The following is a 19,297-nucleotide window of genomic DNA, read 5'->3' as shown; positions in this document are numbered from 1 at the left end:
AACTTTTTGTTGGGTGCTCGAGTTCGTATTCTTCGGCCGCCAGGACCTCAGTCCATCTATCTGCTAGCAGGTCTTGGTCAGCTCGAAGTTGTTGTTTCTTTTTCTTCAGGCTATTTGTTGTGGCTATAAGCCGGCGCTTGAAGCGCTCCTGCTCGACGGGATCCTCAGGCACGATAAATTCTTCGTCGCCGAGGCTCACCTCGTCTTCGGAGAGAGGCATGTAATTGTCATCCTCTGATTCTCCGTCTGCTGCCTGTTCTTGAGGGCTAGCTTGCCCATCCTCCTGCTCGAGGCCTGGCTGGAAGGGATTGTCTTCGTCTTCGGCACTATCCGGAGCGTAATTGTCTTTTGTGCCGGTATCGCTGCTTTTGCTATGGTGGGACTTAGAGCGGCGCCGCTGACGCCGGTGCTTGGGTTGCTTCTTGGAGGGATTATCCTCCGTTGCCTTATCTCCATCGCCATCTTTGGGGGTGTCCACCATGTATATATCATATGATGAGGTGGAAGTCCAGCGCCTGTGGGCGGTGGTTCCTGTTCGTCTCCTGCATCATCGTGCATACCGTCGATGTCTTCGGAGCCGAAATCGAGCATGTCGGTTAAGTCGTCGACAGTGGCTATTAAGTGGGTGGTGGGTGGGGAACGAATTTCTTCGTCGTCCGCTTCCCACTCAAGCCGGACACAGTTCGGCCAAGGGCCTCCAGACAAGGAGAGAGACCTTAATGAATTTAGCACATCGCCCAAGGGCGAGTGCTGAAAGATATCCGCGGAGGAAAACTCCATGATCGGTGCCCAATCAGATTCGATAGGCACGGACGCAGGCGGCTCAGAACGCGTGGCCGTGGACGAATCCAAGGATCCGGCAACACAGGTCTCATAGGAGGTGAAGTCAGTATTCGGCTCTAAAGCCACTGAGTGTGCGGCCTCCGTGGCGGGGTCCATCCACCCGTCCTCGGACGGTGCAATCTGCTCCGGATCGAGGGCCGGAGTAGCCACAGGTCTGATCTCCCGAGCACCGTCCGACGGCAGAGCTAAATCATGTTCGTCGTGACTGTGCGGCGCATCTGACATGGGTTCGAATCCGTCAAAGATCAAGTCTCCACGGATGTCGGCAGTATAGTTTAAGTTTCCGAACCTGACCTGACGGCCAGGGGCGTATCTCTCGATCTGCTCCAGATGGCCAAGTGAGTTGGCCCGCAGTGCGAAGCCGCCGAATACGAAGATCTGTCCGGGGAGAAAAATCTCACCCTGGATTGCATCGTTGCGGATGATTGAAGTAGCCATCAAGCCTTATGGTGACGGCACAGTGTAACTCTCAATGAAAGCACCAATGTCGGTGTCAAAACCGGCGGATCTCGGGTAGGGGGTCCCGAACTGTGCGTCTAAGGCGGATGGTAACAGGAGGCGGGGGACACGATGTTTACCCAGGTTCGGGCCCTCTCGATGGAGGTAATACCCTACTTCCTGCTTGATTGATCTTGATGATATGAGTATTACAAGATTTGATCTACCACGAGATCGTAGAGGCTAAACCCTAGAAGCTAGCCTATTATTATGATTGTTGTTTGTCCTACGGACTAAATCCTCCGGTTTATATAGACACCGGAGGGGGCTAGGGTTACACACAGTCGGTTACAAGGGAGGAGATCTACATATCCGAATTGCCAAGTTTGCCTTCCACGCAAAGGAGAGTTCCATCCGGACACGGGACGAAGTCTTCAATCTTGTATCTTCATAGTCCAACAGTCCGACCAAAGTATATAGTCCGGTAGTCCGAGGACCCCCTAATCCAGGACTCCCTCACCAAGTCCTTTGGACCACATTCGTTCCGAAAATCACGTTCCCGAAAGTTTCATTCCGTTTGGACTGCGTTTGATATTCTTTTTTTGCGAAACTCTAAAATAGGCAAAAAAAACAGTAATTCTGGGCTGGGCCTCCGGTTAATAGGTTAGTCCCAAAAATAATATAAAAGTGTATAATAAAGCTCATTAATGTCCAAAACAGAATATAACATAGCATGGAACAGTCAAAAATTATAGATACGTTGGAGACGTATCAAGCATCCCCAAGCTTAATTCCTGCTCGTCCTCGAGTAGGTAAATGATAAAAACAGAATTTTTTATGTGGAATGCTACTTGGCATAATTTCAATGTAATTCTCCTACTTGTGATATGAATATTCAGATCCGAAAGATTCAAGATAAAAGTTTAATATTCACATAAAAGTAATAATACTCCAAGCATACTAACTAAGCAATTATGTCCTCTCAAAATAACATGGCCAGAGAAAGTTTATGCCTACAAAATCATATAGTTTAGTCATGCTCCATTTCCGTCACACAAGAATGCTCTCATCATGCACAACCCCGATGACAAGCCAAGCAATTGTTTCATACTTTAGTAATCTCAAACTTTTTCAACCTTCATGCAATACATGAGCGTGAGCCATGGATATAGCACTATGGGTGGAATAGAATATAATGATGGGGGTTATGTGGAGAAGACAAAAAAGGAGAAAGTCTCACATCAACGCGGTTAATCAATGAGCTATGGAGATGCCCATCGATTGATGTTAATGCAACGAGTAGGGATTGCCATGCAACGGATGCACTAGAGCTATATATGCATGAACGCTCAACAAAAGAAACTAAGTGGGTGTGCATCCAACTTGCTTGGTCACGAAGACTTAGGGCATTTGAGGAAGCCCATTGTTGGAATATACAAGCCAAGTTCCATAATGAAAAATTCCCACTAGTATATGAAAGTGACAAAACAAGAGACTCTCTATCGTGAAGAACATGGTGCTAATTTCAAGCACAAGTGTGGAAAAAAAAGGATAGTAGCATTGTCCTGTTTTATTTATAATTTTTTTGGGGCCTTCTTTTTTTTGGCCTTTATCTTTTTTTATTGGGACAGTGCTCTATGAATGATTATCATCACACTTCTATTTATTTACAACTCAATGATTACAACTCGATACTAGAACAAAGTATGACTCTATATGAATGCCTCCGGTGGTATACCGGGATAGCAATGAATCAAGAGTGACATGTATGAAAAATTATGAACGGTGGCTTTGCCACAAATACGATGTCAACTACATGATCATGCAAAGCAATATGACAATGATGAGCGTGTCATAATAAACGGAACGGTGGAAAGTTGCATGGCAATATATCTCGGAATGACTATGGAAATGCCATAATAGGTAGGTATGGTGGTTGTTTTGAGGAAGATATAAGGAGGTTTATGTGTGAAAGAGCGTATCATATCACGGGGTTTGGATGCACCGGCGAAGTTTGCACCAACTCTCAATGTGAGAAAGGGCAATGCACGGTACCGAAGAGGCTAGCAATGGTGGAAGGGTAAGAGTGCGTATAATCCATGGACTCAACATTAGTCATAAAGAACTCACATACTTATTGCAAAAATCTACAAGTCATAAAAAACCAAGCACTACGCGCATGCTCCTAGGGGAATAGATTGGTAGGAAAAGACCACCGCTCGTCCCCGACCGCCACTCATAAGGAGGACAATCAAAGAACACCTCATGTTTCAAATTTGTTACATAACGTTTACCATACGTGCATGCTATGGGACTTGCAAACTTCAACACAAGTATTTCTCAAATTCACAATTACTCAACTAGCACAACTTTAATATCACTACCTCCATATCTCAAAACAATCATCAAGCATCAAACGTCTCTTAGTATTCAGCACACTCATAAGAAAGTTTTTACTAGTCTTGAATACCTAGCATATTAGGATTAATTTCCCAATTTAAGCAAATTACCATGCTGTTTAAGACTCTTAGAATAATATAAGTGAAGCATGAGAGAATAATAGTTTCTATAAAACAAAACCACCGCCGTTCTCTAAAAGATATAAGTGAAGCACTAGAGCAAAAACTATATAGCCCAAAAGATTTAAGTGAAGCGCATAGAGTATTCTAATAAATTCTGAATCATGTGTGTCTCTCTCAAAAGGTGTGTACAGCAAAGATGATTGTGTTAAACTAAAAATAAAAGACTCAAATCATACAAGACGCTCCAAGCAAAACACATATTATGCGGTGAATAAAAATATAGCTCCAAGTAAAGTTACCGATGGAAGTAGACGAAAGAGGGGATGCCTTCCGGGGCATCCCCAAGCTTTGGCTTTTTGGTGTCCTTAGATTATCTTGGGGTGCCATGGGCATCCCCAATCTTAGGCTCTTGCCACTCCTTGTTCCATAATCCATCAAATCTTTTACCCAAAACTTGAAAACTTCACAACACAAAACTTAACAGAAAATCTCGTGAGCTCCGTTAGCGGAAGAAAACAAAACACCACTTCAAGGTACTGTAATGAACTCATTCTTTATTTATATTGGTGTTAAACCTACTGTATTCCAACTTCTCTATTGTTTATAAACTATTTTATTAGCCATAGGTTCATCAAAATAAGCAAACAACACACGAAAAACAGAATCTGTCAAAAACAGAACAGTCTGTAGTAATCTGTAACTAACGCAAACTTCTGGAACTCCAAAACTTGAGCCAAAATTGGACGGCCTAGATAATTTGTTTATTGATCAGCAGCAATTGGAATCAATATTTTATCACGTTCTGGTGATTTTTAACAATTATTTTCATGAACAGAAAGTTTCTGGAATTTTCAGCAAGATCAAATAACTATCATCCAAGAAGATCCTATAGGTTAAACTTGGCACAAACACTAATTAAAACATAAAAACACATCTAACCAGAGGCTAGATAAAATATTTATTCCTAAACAGAAGCAAAAAGCAAAAAACTAAAAATAAAATTGGGTTGCCTCCCAACAAGCGCTATCGTTTAACGCCCCTAGCTAGGCATAAGAGCAAGGATAGATCTAGGTATTGCCATCTTTGGCTTTCAATTTTTTAGCGGAATCAAGCTCGAATCCGGTTACATTTCCCTTCATATTCGGAAATTTTTAGATCTAAAGAATCCAACCGCTTATTGCAAAGGGTAATCAACATATTCATGCGGTGAATATTTCCGCTAACGCTCTTAAGAGGTTCAAGAGACTTTTGTAAGATCTTAGTTACTTCGCAAATTTTTTCAAAAACTTGTGTCTCTTCCTGGGTATGTTGTGGACCCTCTTGTTGAGGTAGTGTTCCCACTACCCCCTCTATGATTTCATGCGCAACACTGGGATCAATTTCAATAAAATTTCCTTTGGCAACACAATCCAAGAGTTGTCTATGGGACATATTTAGTCCAACGTAAAAACTGCGAAGCAAAATTCTAAAACTCACCTCTAAGGTGCAATTACGATAAGATTCCATCATCCTATACCAAGCATCTTTTAGATTTTCTCCTTGTCTTTGTTTAAAGTGAAGAACTTCAAACTCGGGGGACAAAGGAACAGATAGGGGACTAGCCATAACGACAAGCAAGCGAAAAAGAGGCAAACCAAAAAGAGAGGGCGAATAAAACGGCAAGGGTGAAGTGGGGGAGAGGAAAACGAGAGGCAAATGGCAAATAATGTAATGCGGGAGATAAGGGTTTGTGATGGGTACTTGGTATGTTGACTTTTGCATAGACTCCCCGGCAACGGCGCCAGAAATCCTTCTTGCTACCTCTTGAGCACTGCGTTGGTTTTCCCTTGAAGAGGAAAGGGTGATGCAGCAAAGTAGCGTAAGTATTTCCCTCAGTTTTTGAGAACCAAGGTATCAATCCAGTAGGAGGCCACGCACGAGTCCCTCGCACCTACACAAACAAATAAATCCTCGCAACCAACGCAATAAAGGGGTTGTCAATCCCTTCACGGTCACTTACGAGAGTGAGATCTGATAGAGATGATAAGATAATATTTTTGGTATTTTTATGATAAAGATGCAAACTAAAATAAAAGGCAATAAAAATAGCAAGTGTTGGAAGATTAATATGATGGAAAATAGACCCGAGGGCCATAGGTTTCACTAGTGGCTTCTCTCAAGAGCATAAGTATTACGGTGGGTGAACAAATTACTGTTGAGCAATTGACAGAATTGAGCATAGTTATGAGAATATCTAGGTATGATCATGTATATAGGCATCACGTCGGAAACAAGTAGACCGACTCCTGCCTGCATCTACTACTATTACTCCACACATCGACCGCTATCCAGCATGCATCTAGAGTATTAAGTTCATAAGAACAGAGTAACGCTTTAAGTAAGATGACATGATGTAGAGGGATAAACTCATGCAATATGATAAAAACCCCATCTTGTTATCCTCGATGGCAACAATACAATACGTGCCTTGCTGCCCCTACTGTCACTGGGAAAGGACACCGCAAGATTGAACCCAAAGCTAAGCACTCCTCCCATTGCAAGAAAGATCAATCTAGTACGCCAAACCAAACTGATAATTCGAAGAGACTTGCAAAGATAACCAATCATACATAAAAGAATTCAGAGAAGATTCAAATATTGTTCATAGATAAACTTGATCATAAACCCACAATTCATCGGTCTCAACAAACACACCACAAAAGAAGATTACATCGAATAGATCTCCACGAGAGAGGGGGAGAACATTGTATTGAGATCGAAAAAGAGAGAAGAAGCCATCTAGCTAATAACTATGGACCCGAAGGTCTGAGGTAAATTACTCACACATCATCGGAGAGGCTATGGTGTTGATGTAGAAGCCCTCCGTGATCGATGCCCCCTCCGGCGGAGCTCCAGAAAAGACCCCAAGATGGGATCTCATGGTGGAATTAGGTTTTTGGCTCCGTATCTGGTAGTTTGGGGGTACGTAGGTATATATAGGAGGAAGAAGTACGTCGGTGGAGCAACGTGGGGCCCACGAGGGTGGAGGGCACGCCCAGGGGGGTAGGCGCGCCCCCCTACCTCGTGCCTTCCTGGTTGATGTCTTGACGTAGGGTCCAAGTCCTCTGGATCACGTTCATTCCGAAAATCACGTTTCTGAAGGTTTCATTCTGTTTGGACTCTGTTTGATATTCTTTTTCTGCGAAATTCTGAAATAGGCCAAAAAACAGCAATTCTGGGCTGGGCCTCCAATTAATAGGTTAGTCCCAAAAATAATATAAGTGTATAATAAAGCCCATTAATGTCCAAAACAAAATATAATATAGCATGGAACAATAAAAAATTATAGATACGTTGGAGACGTATCATGCCGCAGGCTGTTGGGGCCCGCGGCGCTCTGCACTTGCCCCTTGGCTTCGCCTTGAAGCCAAGTCCGAGCGCCCCTTGGGCCTGGGGGCTACTGTCGGCATCCTGGGAACGGGGGTCCCCAGACTTGCTTGCCTACGGCCCACGGCGTGGTTCCACCAGCGGCCCTGTATGGCCCATCTTCATCAGCGAACACTCAAGACCCTCGCGAGGGGCCAAGCCTCGCGAGACGCAAGACCTACTCGGGGGCGGCCTCACCAGACTGGTTCGCGAGGGGCGGAGAGATCAAGGCGAGGGGCACCTCGCGAGGTCCCTGTGACGCAAGCCATGACGACCAAGGCCAGGCGGGTGCCAGCGCGCGCAGTGTACTCGTTTCCTCTTTGGTGCTAAAGAGGCAAGCGCAGGCGAGGAGTCCCGAGGCGTCAGGCAAAGGTTTCCATATCGGTGCAACAAGACCAAGACAAGCACGACAGAGGTCACCACGGAGCCCAGGACGGCGTCATCACCAGAGCCTTTGGCAGGCGAAGAACACCTTTAGTCAGGATAACTTGTACTAGTTGTCTCCCTTCAAAATTGTCCGTTGTTGGATCCCTTCCCGCTCAATATTTGGGAAGAGGACCAGGGCCTCTATAAATAGCACTAGCCACCACAGTAGGAGGCAACTGATCCAGACTCAGATCATCCTCATCCACCCAAGCTCACCGAGCTCAAGAACACCTCTCCTCAGGAGGCTGTTCTTCCTTTGTACTTTCTCATCCTCAGCCCAATAGGGTATTACACCACATCGGTGGCCCGAACCAGTATAAACCCCGTGTCCTTTGTTCTGTGAGTTGGATGCGTTGAGCCTTGAGATTGTGGAGAGCGTGTGAGCTAGAGGGAGGAGAGATCTTCATGCGCACCCCAGAGTTTGAACCTTAAGGGTTTTGCCGGAACCCAAAATCGACAGAGTATGACTCACATCTCTTTCGAGTTCACACGGATTAGGTAAGCCATAGGTTCAACCCGTAGGGGTATCTTAGGAACATATACCACTAACTTCCAGAGCATATAACATCAGCTCAATAGCAGAGCATGGTTGATGATAAGCAGAGGATACAATTTACCGAAGGCAATATGTATCAGGGGAAGAGTGCACGAGATTTTGAATATGAAGGACATTGCCGGATAATAATCCAACAAAGGATTCAGCAGTCCTCAATGGATCCGATATGAGTATCAGTACTCAATCAGAAGAAGGAAAGAATGCAAAGGCATCAGATTATAGAAACAGCTGAATAATTCAACGTTCAAGTTGAAGGGAATTAGGTGGACAATCAATTACAACATGATTGGCCGAGATCCAACTCATGTCCAAAATGACGTATGAGCAGGAAGGTCAAATTTCATGGTTCGACTGATCATTGCGAGCAATCGCAACATAATGAATCAATAGGCTTGGGATGACAATGACAAAGGATGTTAATGAATATTGTCGGACATATGGATTTAACCATAATGCAGACAGACAAGACTTTCGGGAGCACTAGGCTGCAGAGGATCTTCGGGAGATCGAATTGCATTCGAAGAATTTTGTGACACATATGATCAACTGGGGATGAACGAATCCCCGATAAGTGTGAGGAATTAATCGTCGGGTTATTCAGGCGGAAAAGAGCTGCAAGGCAGTCGAAAAAAGGATTCTCAAAAGTCGGAGAATACTTTCGGGTATCTTGTAATAACAAGAACAGCTAGGGATGGAAGTATGAACGGTGAGGGTACGCAGTTATCCATAAGGATTCAACAGTGTTAAGGGATTGCAAAATAAATGAACACAAGTTCTCAGGAGTAGATCGGAGTGTATCTTTGAAGTCTTCTGGTGAAGCAGGCAACCATCCGGAATGAAGGGGCTCTCTGGGGAAAGTCATTACGAGAACCTAATGTAGTTAGTAAATTCATTTAACCCGAATAGAAGAGAGAACAGAGTCCGAGAGTATAGATGAGGAATAAAATATCCTAATACCACCCAATTGCGACGTGGGACCATAAGCCACACAGCCATGTCAGTAAAAGTTTTTCATTGACTAGACTCAACTTCGGCCAAGGAGTGTGGAAGGGGGATTTCTATAGGCAGTCGGCTCTGATACCAACTTGTGACGCCCCTGATTCAATCATACACTAATCATACACGCAAATGTGTACGATCAAGATTAGGGACTCACGGGAAGATATCACAACACAACTCTAGACACAAATAAAAAAATACAAGCTTTATATTACAAGCCAGGGGCCTCGAGGGCTCGAATACATCAGCTCAAATACAAAGGAGTTAGCGGAAGCAACATTATCTGAGTACAGACAAGAGTTAAACATGTTTGCCTTAAGAAGGCTAGCACAAAAGCAACATCGATTGAAAAGGCAAGGCCTCCTGCCTGGGGGCCTCCTGCCTGGGGGCCTCCTAACTACTCCTGGTCGTCGTCGGCCTCCACGTAGTAGTAGGCACCCTCGGTGTAGTAGTAGTAGTCGTCGTCGTCGAAGGTAGCACCTGGCTCCTAGGCTCCACCATCTGGTTGCGACATTCGAAAGAATGGAAAAGGGGGAAAAGAGGGAGCAAAGCAACCGTGAGTACTCATCCAAAGTACTCGCAAGCAAGGATCCACACTACATATGCATCGGTATCAATGAAATGGGTTGTATCTGTGGACTGCACTACAGAATGCCAGAAGAGAAGGGGGAAAGCCTAGCCTATCAAAGACTAGCATCTTCAAGCAGCCCCAAGCATCTTGCAGCATCAGAAGAGATAAGAGTGGCATATTATAATATTAGTAAGTTTGTTGTAACATTGCCCAGAGATCTCTTCCTTGACTCCCTGCGAGAAAACAATCCCGGGGCCATCATTTCCATTACATGCCTCAGCACCAAGTTCTAGTTGTATCGATCGGGATACAGCTCTGAGCTTCCGTTACCGTGGAGGCGGCTATTCCAATAGATAGAATACTTCCTAGCAGGGGTGCACCAACTTACCCAACACGCTCGATCAACTCCGGCCGGACACACCATCAGGTCATGGCTGGCCTTGGCCGATCAACACACCGTAGTCCTACCTAGGCTCAACAGAGAGGCCAGCACGCCGGTCTACATCCTAAATGCAAAGGGGTCATGGGCCATCGCCCTTTGCAATCCTGCACGTTGCGTGGGCGGCCGGTGAGTAGACCTAGCCTCCATTATACAAGAGAAGGCGTTCCAGTCCAACCCGGCGTGCGCCGCTCCATCGCTGACGTCCGTTGAGCTTTCGGCTGATACGTACGATGCAGAGTGCCCATACTTATTCTCGCGTGGTGGTTAGTGCGAAAAGGCCATAGGCCTACTTGGATCAAATATCCAAACCGTTAGTGTCTTGGTAGTGTGCGGTAACGATAAATGATCCATGATATGTGGTCCATCGCCCCGTCTCATGGACTTGCGGTGAGGTCTAAGAATGTCTGGCCACGCCGCGTGGAAAACTTGCGGGTATCCTCCAGATCAACCCGACTTCACATCACTCGCGGATACCCCTCGGGGCCAACCCGACGTCATCATGGTTCTGTGGTAAGTCAAAGTAACTGTGTGTCTGAAACAGCAAGGGGGGAAACCTAAGGAATCAACCTCGATGGATTCCCACTTGGTGTAACCATCAAGGTGGACTTGGAGGAATCACCCTCGTTGGTCCACACTTGAGGGGTTGCACGACAGAGTCGTTATCAGGAGTGGTGAAGGAGGAATCACCCTCGATGACCACGACCGAATAGCTACACTACTAGGTTAACATCAGAAGTGCTGACGAGGTATCACCCTCGGCACTCGATAGTAACTCCATAGAGTCGTACAACTATGGGGGTGATGTGCGATGTCGTTGCCTGGATGTCGATCACATTGATCGAGTCAACGAACATAAAGCGTGGCAACTGGGACAAGGTGGGGGTCACTGATGGATCTCTAACCAGCCTATACTAAGCAATTTAGAATAAGTAGGTAAGGTATGAAAGCAGGTAGCAAAAGCAGCCTATGCATCAGAATAGGAGCAAACAATAACAATAGCAAAATCAAATGCAAGCATGAGAGAGAATGGAATGGACGATATTGGAGTGATCAGGGGGCTTGCCTAGAAGGTCTGCTGCAAAGGAAGAAGGGTCATCGGAGACGTAGTCGATCACAGGGGCAACATCGGTCTCGGGGTCTACCGGAGAGAAGAGGGGGAAGAAACAATAAATATAAAGCAAACAAAGCATCATAAAGCATAACATGGTAATACACGGTGGTGAACTAATGTAGTGCTAGACATTGCAGACGGAGAGGGAAAACATCCGGGGTTTTTTCGGCGTCTGACGTTTTTGGGACAAATGAAAAGAGAGGAGACGGTTCCATGTTCAGCATGCTAGGGGCATGTGACAGATGAACGCACCGCGTATCCGGATTCGTTGGATTTTTCTGAGCAACTTTCATATACAAAGTTTTTCGATATGAGCTACGGTTTAATTTCTACTGATTTTACAAAGATTTTAGCATTTTCAAAAACTATTTAAATTAACAGAAATGGAATTATGACGTCAGCAGAGTGTCAACATGACATCAGCAGGTCAACAGACCCGTTGACTGGTCAAACTCCAGTGGTCCCACCTGTCATACACAGAGGCTAACAGTGGGTTATTTTAATTGAACAGGGTTAATTAGCAGCTGGGCCCCACATGTCAGTGACTGATTAGTATTTACTAACTACTTTTATATATAAAAACATTTCAATTAACTTAATTGTGCAGTGGGGCCCACTTGTTAGTGACACTGGGCTGCATTGACTGGGTCAACCCAGTCGACGGGGCCACAGGGGCCCACGAGGTAGTGACCAGGGGAGTGGCCCCCGCCGGCCACGTCGGCGCCGGCTGCCGGAGTTTAACCGCCGGTGGCCATAGCCACGGGGGAGAGTCGGGCACGCACCGGAATCCATCTAGGGGCGGCCGTTTCGCGAGCGGTTCGCACCGTTCGAACGCGTGCACGACGCTGAGTCGGGTGGTGGTGGTGGCTCGCCCGGGGACGGCCAGAGACGGCGCCGACGTGGAGCACGGGCGGCGGCGGCCTTCGGGCGCTCGACGACGATGGTGCTTCGGGACACGGCTCGATGTGCGGAGCCGCTCTACGGGCGGCTGGTGCTCGCGCGCATCCATTGCCGCAGTCGACAGTAGGCGGGAGGCGACAAGCTCACGAGAGACGAGCTCACGGTGGCGGCCGGAGCACTGGCCCGTCGAGGACGGCGCTAGGGGGAGCGGGTGGAGTAGCGGGCGCGTGTAGTGGGTGCAGGCGGAGGTGTTGAGCATGACGGGGTGGTCGATTGCGAGCTCTGCGAGCCGTGGCCACGGCGGCGAGCACCACCGCGGCGACGAGCTCGGGCACGACGAGAGGGAGCAACTGCGGGGGAGAATAGATGGGCGAGGAGAGGGGAAAGTAGCCGGAGCTCACCGGGAAGGCACAAGGAGGCCCGGCGACAACTTAGTAGCAGCAGGGGGTGGCCGGAGTGGACGACGACGACCGAAGTGGAGGAAGGTGGCGGTCCGGCGAGGCAGAGGGGCTCCAAGGTCCATGGTGTGGTCACGGTCATCGTGGTCGAGGACAAGGGGGGCACCTTGACGCAGGCAGACGGAGGACGGCTGCCGGTGGCCACGCGCACTGTTAGGCCGCGGCGACGGCTACGCTTGGGCTGGCACGGTGCGGCAGATCTGGGGGAGGGGTAAGAGAGGAGAAGCCAGGAGGGCGAGTGGGTGGATGAGAGCAGGGGGATTGAGGCGTCGAGGCGCTGGCGGCCTTATTGAAAGGATCGATATAGTTGACTAGAGGGGGGGTGAATAGGTAACTAACAATTTTTAGCTTTTCTTTACCAAATTAAACTTTGCATCAAAATAGGTTGTCTAGATATGCAACTAAGTGAGCAACCTATATGATGCAACGACAACAAGCACGCGAGCAAGTAAGAGATATAACACAAGTAAACTAGCGAAAGTAAAGGAACGAGATAACCAAGGGTGGAGCCGGTGGAGACGAGGATGTGTTACCGAAGTTCCTTCCTTTTGAAGGGAAGTACGTCTCCGTTGGAGCGGTGTGGAGGCACAATGCTCCCCAAGAAGCCACAAGGGCCACCGTATTCTCCTCACGCCCTCACACAATGCGAGATGCCGTGATTCCACTATTGGTGCCCTTGAAGGCGGCGACCGGACCTTTACAAACAAGGTTGGGGCAATCTCCACAACTTAATTGGAGGCTCCCAACGACACCACAAAGCTTCACCACAATGGACTATGGCTCCGCGGTGACCTCAACCGTCTAGGGTGCTCAAACACCCAAGAGTAACAAGATCCGCTAGGGATAAGTGGGGGGGGGAATCAAATTTCTCTTGGTGGAAGTGTAGATCGTGGCCTTCTCAACCAATCCCGAGCAAATCAACAAGTTTGATTGGCTAGGGAGAGAGATCGGGTGAAAATGGAGCTTGGAGCAACAATGGAGCTTTTTGGGGGAAGAGGTGAGTCAACTTTGGGGAAGAAGACCCCTTTATATAATGGGGGGAACAAACCAACCGTTACCCCCCTTCTGCCCCGAAGAGAGCGGTAGTACCGCTGTGCCAGCGGTACTACCGCTTGCCACTATAAGCGGTACTACCGCCCCAAAGCACGATACTACCGCTTGGCCCACAGCGGTACTACCGTGGAGGGAGGGCGGTACTACCGCACAGGAGCGGTACTACGGCCCCCCACAGCCGCGGCCAGTACCGTAAAACCCGACACGAAAAGAAGCCCTCGAATCGAGGCGGTACTAGCACGAGACCACCGCGGTACTACGGCTTGGGGCCACTAGCGGTACTACTGCTCTAGAGCGGTACTACCGCGCCCAGAGCGGTACTACCGCTTGTGGCACCCAAGCGGTACTACTGCTCCGTCCCGCGGTACTACCGCTGGGACCAGAGACAGTACACACATGGGGCTACTAGCGGTACTACTGCTCTGGGCGGTACTACCGCTCCAGGGCGGTACTACCGCTTGTAACACCCAAGCGGTACTACCGCTCTGGCCCGCGGTACTACCGCTGGGACCAGAGAGGACACAAAGAAAGGAGAACCAAGCCCATCATCGAAACGGAAAGGCTCGGAGGGAGGGGCAAAGGAAGTGTACGTGATGATTCCGCCCTAGCCATTCCAAAACGGACCCCCTCTTGATAGTACGGTGATCCCTATGAAACTAGTCCACCAAACTAATCCGAAAGGACTACACCGTCTTCGCTTCAAGCTCCGAGGGGAGGAAATCGTCTCGTGCCAAAAGAATAAATCTCTGAAAAACACTCAACGCACACGATTAGTCCGCAAAAGCATTGTCATCAATCACCAAAACATCTTAGGGATAAATATGCCCTTACACTTATCCTCCTCCCGGCGTCGCCGGTGAGGCGGTCGGGCGGGAACGACGCCTGTAACTGCCCGAGTCAGAGGAACAAGATGAGGGGGATGACCGGGGAGGGGGAGTGGGCCGTCCGGCTGGCCGAGGTGGGCTAACGCCCAGTAGAGCAGGGGACCCTCTCTCATTTACCCTTTTTCATTTTCTTCTGCTCTTTTCTTTTACAGAAAATGTTTTTGCAATATTTGAGCTGCCAAAAAGGATTCTGTAAAATGTGGGACTTGGCCACATAATTACATTGCAATAGTTGGCACTGCCACAAAAAGATTGTGAGGCTTTTAAAAAAAGTTTGCCACTTTTATAAATTGAGAAGACATTTAATCTATTGTTTTAGCCACTACTTTAATTGGTTTAGGCCATTTAAACACCTTGCAAAAATGTTGGTTCACCACCAATATTAATTATGGATTATTTGGTGCAAGATGAACATTTTAGTTTTCATGTCTGACAAATATGGATTTTTGACTTTAGATTGGATTTGAATTCGAATTGTGATTTGGACCAAGTGAAGTTTAGCAACAGTAACATGATGACATGGCACCAGTAACAGGGTAGCATGACACTGGGGGTGTTACAGTAATGTCATGTAACACTTCTACGACGGCACAGGTTTGACTATCTTGATTCTGTCATAAAACCATCATGGATGAAAATGCTTGACGGAGAACGTGACCTACTGTGACAAACACGTATCATCACGGAAGTGTATTTTTTTGGTAGTGTCAGGAGCCGGCCTAGGGTGGCGGAAAGTCCAACTATCCCTGGGTGGTTTTGGTAATTATTAAGTAACAACATAAGTAACAACATACAGCTCATTGAACTAATGCTATTTCAAGATGATCATTTCAAAATTTCAATGATTGGCATGGCATGGATTAGGAATGTGGACCCCTCAAAATGCTAAGGACTCTTATTGGCTCAAGCTCAAGACTCTACATTTTCATTTTAGTGATCCAATATCACATTGAGTCCATAGAAAAAGCCAATACTATTAAAAGGGGATGAGGTGTTGCTTAATGGCTTGCTTGCTCAAAATGCTTAGTGATATGCTCCAAAAGCCCTCAACCACTTTCTCATATCCACATATGTCCCAAACCAAAAGTCAAACTCGGCCCTACCGATTTGATCTATCCGACGCCACCGAGTTTATTTGACATAGCCACTGCCAGAAACCCTAGTCACTTCGGTCTGACCGATAGGGATCTCGGTCTCACCGAGATGGCAGTGCAAACTCTCTGTTTCCCTTCATAACATTTTGGTCCAACCAAGATGAGCGATCGGTCCCACCAAGTTCGCAATGCAAACTCTCTGTTTCCTTTTCGTAACGTTTCGGTATCACCGAAATGAGCGAATCGGTCCCACCGAGTTTGCCTCACCAACTCTATATTTGCCTATTACATAAATCGGTCCTACCGAGTTTATGTGATTGGTCTCGCCGAGATTATGTTATGCCCTAACCCTAATGAAATCGGTCCCTCCGAGTTGACATGTCGGTCCCACTGAAAATCCTAACGTTCACATTTTGAACTAAATCGGTCTGACCGAGTTTCATGATTTGGCCCCATCGAGTTTGGTAAATTGTGTGTAACGGTTAGATTTTGTGTGGAGTCTATATATACCCCTCCACCCACTCTTCATTCGTGGAGAGAGCCATCAGAACGTGCCTACACTTCCAGCATACATTTTCTGAGAGAGAACCACCTACTCATGTGTTGAGACCAAGATATTCCATACCAACCACAAGAATCTTGATCTCTAACCTTCCCCAAGTTGCTTTCCACCAAATCCAAATCTGTGAGAGAGAGAGAGTTGAGTGTTGGGGAGACTATCATTTGAAGCACAAGAGCAAGGAGTTCATCATCAACACACCATCTATTACCTTTTGGAGAGTGGTGTCTCCTAGATTGGTTAGGTGTTACTTGGGAGCCTCCGTCAAGATTGTGGAGTTGAACCAAGGAGTTTGTACGGGCAAGGAGATCGCCTACTTCGTGAATATCTACCCTAGTGAGGCAAGTCCTTCGTGGGCGATGGCCATGGTGGGATAGACAAGGTTGCTTCTTCGTGGACCCTTCGTGGGTGGAGCCCTCCGTGGACTCGCGCAGCCGTTACCCTTCATGGGTTGAAGTCTCCATCAACGTGGATGTATGATAGCACCACCTATCGGAACCACGGGAAAAAATATCTGCGTCTACATTGTGTTTGCCCTCTCAAAACTCGTCCCTTTTACCTTCATATGCAATGTTTTACATTCCGCTGCTATACTTTTAGACTTGCATGTGTAGGTTGATTGCTTGACTTGTTCTAAGTTGCTAAAATCTGCCAAGACTTAAAGTTGGGATAAGGCTGGATTTTTATTTGGTCAAGTAATCTAATCACCCCCCTCTAGACATACTTTCGATCCTACAGTAGGGTCTTGTGCTGTTGATGCTGAAGATGGGCCGTACCAGGTTGCCGATGGAGCCACGCCGTGGGCCGTAGGCAGGCAAGTCTGGGTACCCCGGTTCCCAGAATGCTGACAACTTATCTGTTTGGCTTGCCGGGGACCGCTATGTAGGCTCGTCTTCATTTCTTCTCTTCGGGACTAAGTCCATGGCAAGAGCCCTGCAGCTTAGTGCAGATGAAAATAGAGCTACATATGATCTTATCTACATGATCATGCTATGCTCATGATATGCTTATGAATGCATGCAAGCAAGCTTCTTTGGGGTCCCCAGCGCTTCGTTTATTTATCTGTTGGACAGAGTCTGCGCCTGGCTTTGTACAAAGGGTTACATGCAACATCGGCAAGGCTTGTACAAAAGGGTGGCTGCCGGGCAGGGCCCAACAGCCGCGCCTTACGGGTAGAACTTACGGAGATGCTCAATGTTCCATGAGTACTGCAACTGAATGCCATCTCCGGTCTCCAGACGGACTGTGCCGGGTCTGGCGACTCGTACTACCCGGTAAGGGCCTTCCCGCTTTGGCGTCAACTTGTTTGCACCCTTGGCGGACTGAACACACCTAAGGACAAGGTCACCTTCCTCAAAGCTCCGCGCATGAACCTTGCGGCGGTTAGATTTTGTGTGGAGTCTATATATACCCCTCCACCCACTCTTCATTCGTGGAGAGAGCCATCAGAACGTGCCTACACTTCCAGCATACATTTTCTGAGAGAGAACCACATACTCATGTGTTGAGACCAAGATATTCCATTCCAACCACAAGAATCTTAATCTCTAGCCTTCCCCAAGTTGCTTTCCACCAAATCCAAATTTGCGAGAGAGAGTTTAGTGTTGGGGAGACTATAACGTGAAGCACAAGAGTTCATTATCAACACACCATCTATTACCTTTTGGAGAGTCGTGTCTCCTAGATTGGTTAGGTGTCACTTGGGAGCCTCCGTCAAGATTGTGGAGTTGAACCAAGGAGTTTGTATGGGCAAGGAGATCGCCTACTTCGTGAAGATCTACCCTAGTGAGGCAAGTCCTTCGTGGGCGATGGCCATGGTGGGATAGACAAGGTTGCTTCTTCGTGGACCCTTCGTGGGTGGAGCCCTCCGTGGACTCGCGCAGCCGTTACCCTTCGTGGGTTGAAGTCTCCATCAACGTGGATGTACAATAGCACCACCTATCGGAACCCCGGGAAAAAATATCCGCGTCTACAATGCGTTTGCCCTCTCCAAACTCCTCCCTTTTACCTTCATATACAATGTTTTACATTCCACTGCTATTCTCTTAGACTTGCATGTGTAGGTTGATTGCTTGACTTGTTCTAAGTTGCTAAAATCTGCCAAGACTTAAAGTTGGGAAAAGGCTAGATTTTTATTTGGTCAAGTAGTCTAATCACCCCCCCTCTAGACATACTTTCGATCCTACAAGTGGTATCAGAGCTTTGGTCTCCATTTGCCTTGATTTCCATAGCTTTTGGTGATCATTGCCTTAGTTTCACAACCTAGGAGAGTATGGCGTCTAGCGAGGGAAATTACCACCGTAGAGGTCCTTACTTTAATGGCACTAATTTTGCTAGTTGGAAGCATAAGATGAAAATGCATATTCTTGGACATAACCCCGCCGTTTGGGCTATTGTGCGTATTGGCTTGCAAGGTGAATTCTTTGATGGGAGAGAACCAAATCATGAAGCAACCGCGGAAGAATTGAAGATGTTGCAATACAATGCTCAAGCTTGCGATATCCTCTTCAACGGATTGTGCCCCGAAGAATTCAACAAAATCAGCCGTCTTGAGAATGCAAAGGAAATTTGGGATACTTTGATTGATATGCACAAAGGTACCGACTCCGTCAAGGAATCAAAATTGGATGTGCTTCAAAGTCAACTTGACAAGTTCAAAATGAAGGATGGTGAAGGTGTCGCTGAAATGTACTCTAGGCTTGATCTCATCACAAATGAGATTGCCGGCTTAGGAAGTGAAGAGATGACCGATAGATTCATCATCAAGAAGATCCTAAGATCCTTGGATGGAAAGTATGATACCGTGTGCACATTGATCCAAATGATGCCAAATTACAAAGGTCTCAAGCCAACGGAAGTCATTGGAAGAGTTGTTGCTCATGAGATGTCACTCAAGGATAAGGAAGAGCTTCACAGCAAGTCAAGTGGTGCTTACAAAGCCTCATGTGATGCTCCTACATCATCAAGTGAGCAACAAACCTTCAATGAGGAATTGAGCCTAATGGTGAAGAACTTAAACAAGTTCTACAAGAGTAG

This window comes from Triticum aestivum, chromosome 7D, assembly GCF_018294505.1.
Source record: "Triticum aestivum cultivar Chinese Spring chromosome 7D, IWGSC CS RefSeq v2.1, whole genome shotgun sequence".
Lineage (NCBI taxonomy): Eukaryota > Viridiplantae > Streptophyta > Magnoliopsida > Poales > Poaceae > Triticum > Triticum aestivum.
The sequence above is the reverse complement of the archived record's forward strand: the minus strand, read 5'-3'. Positions refer to the sequence as shown.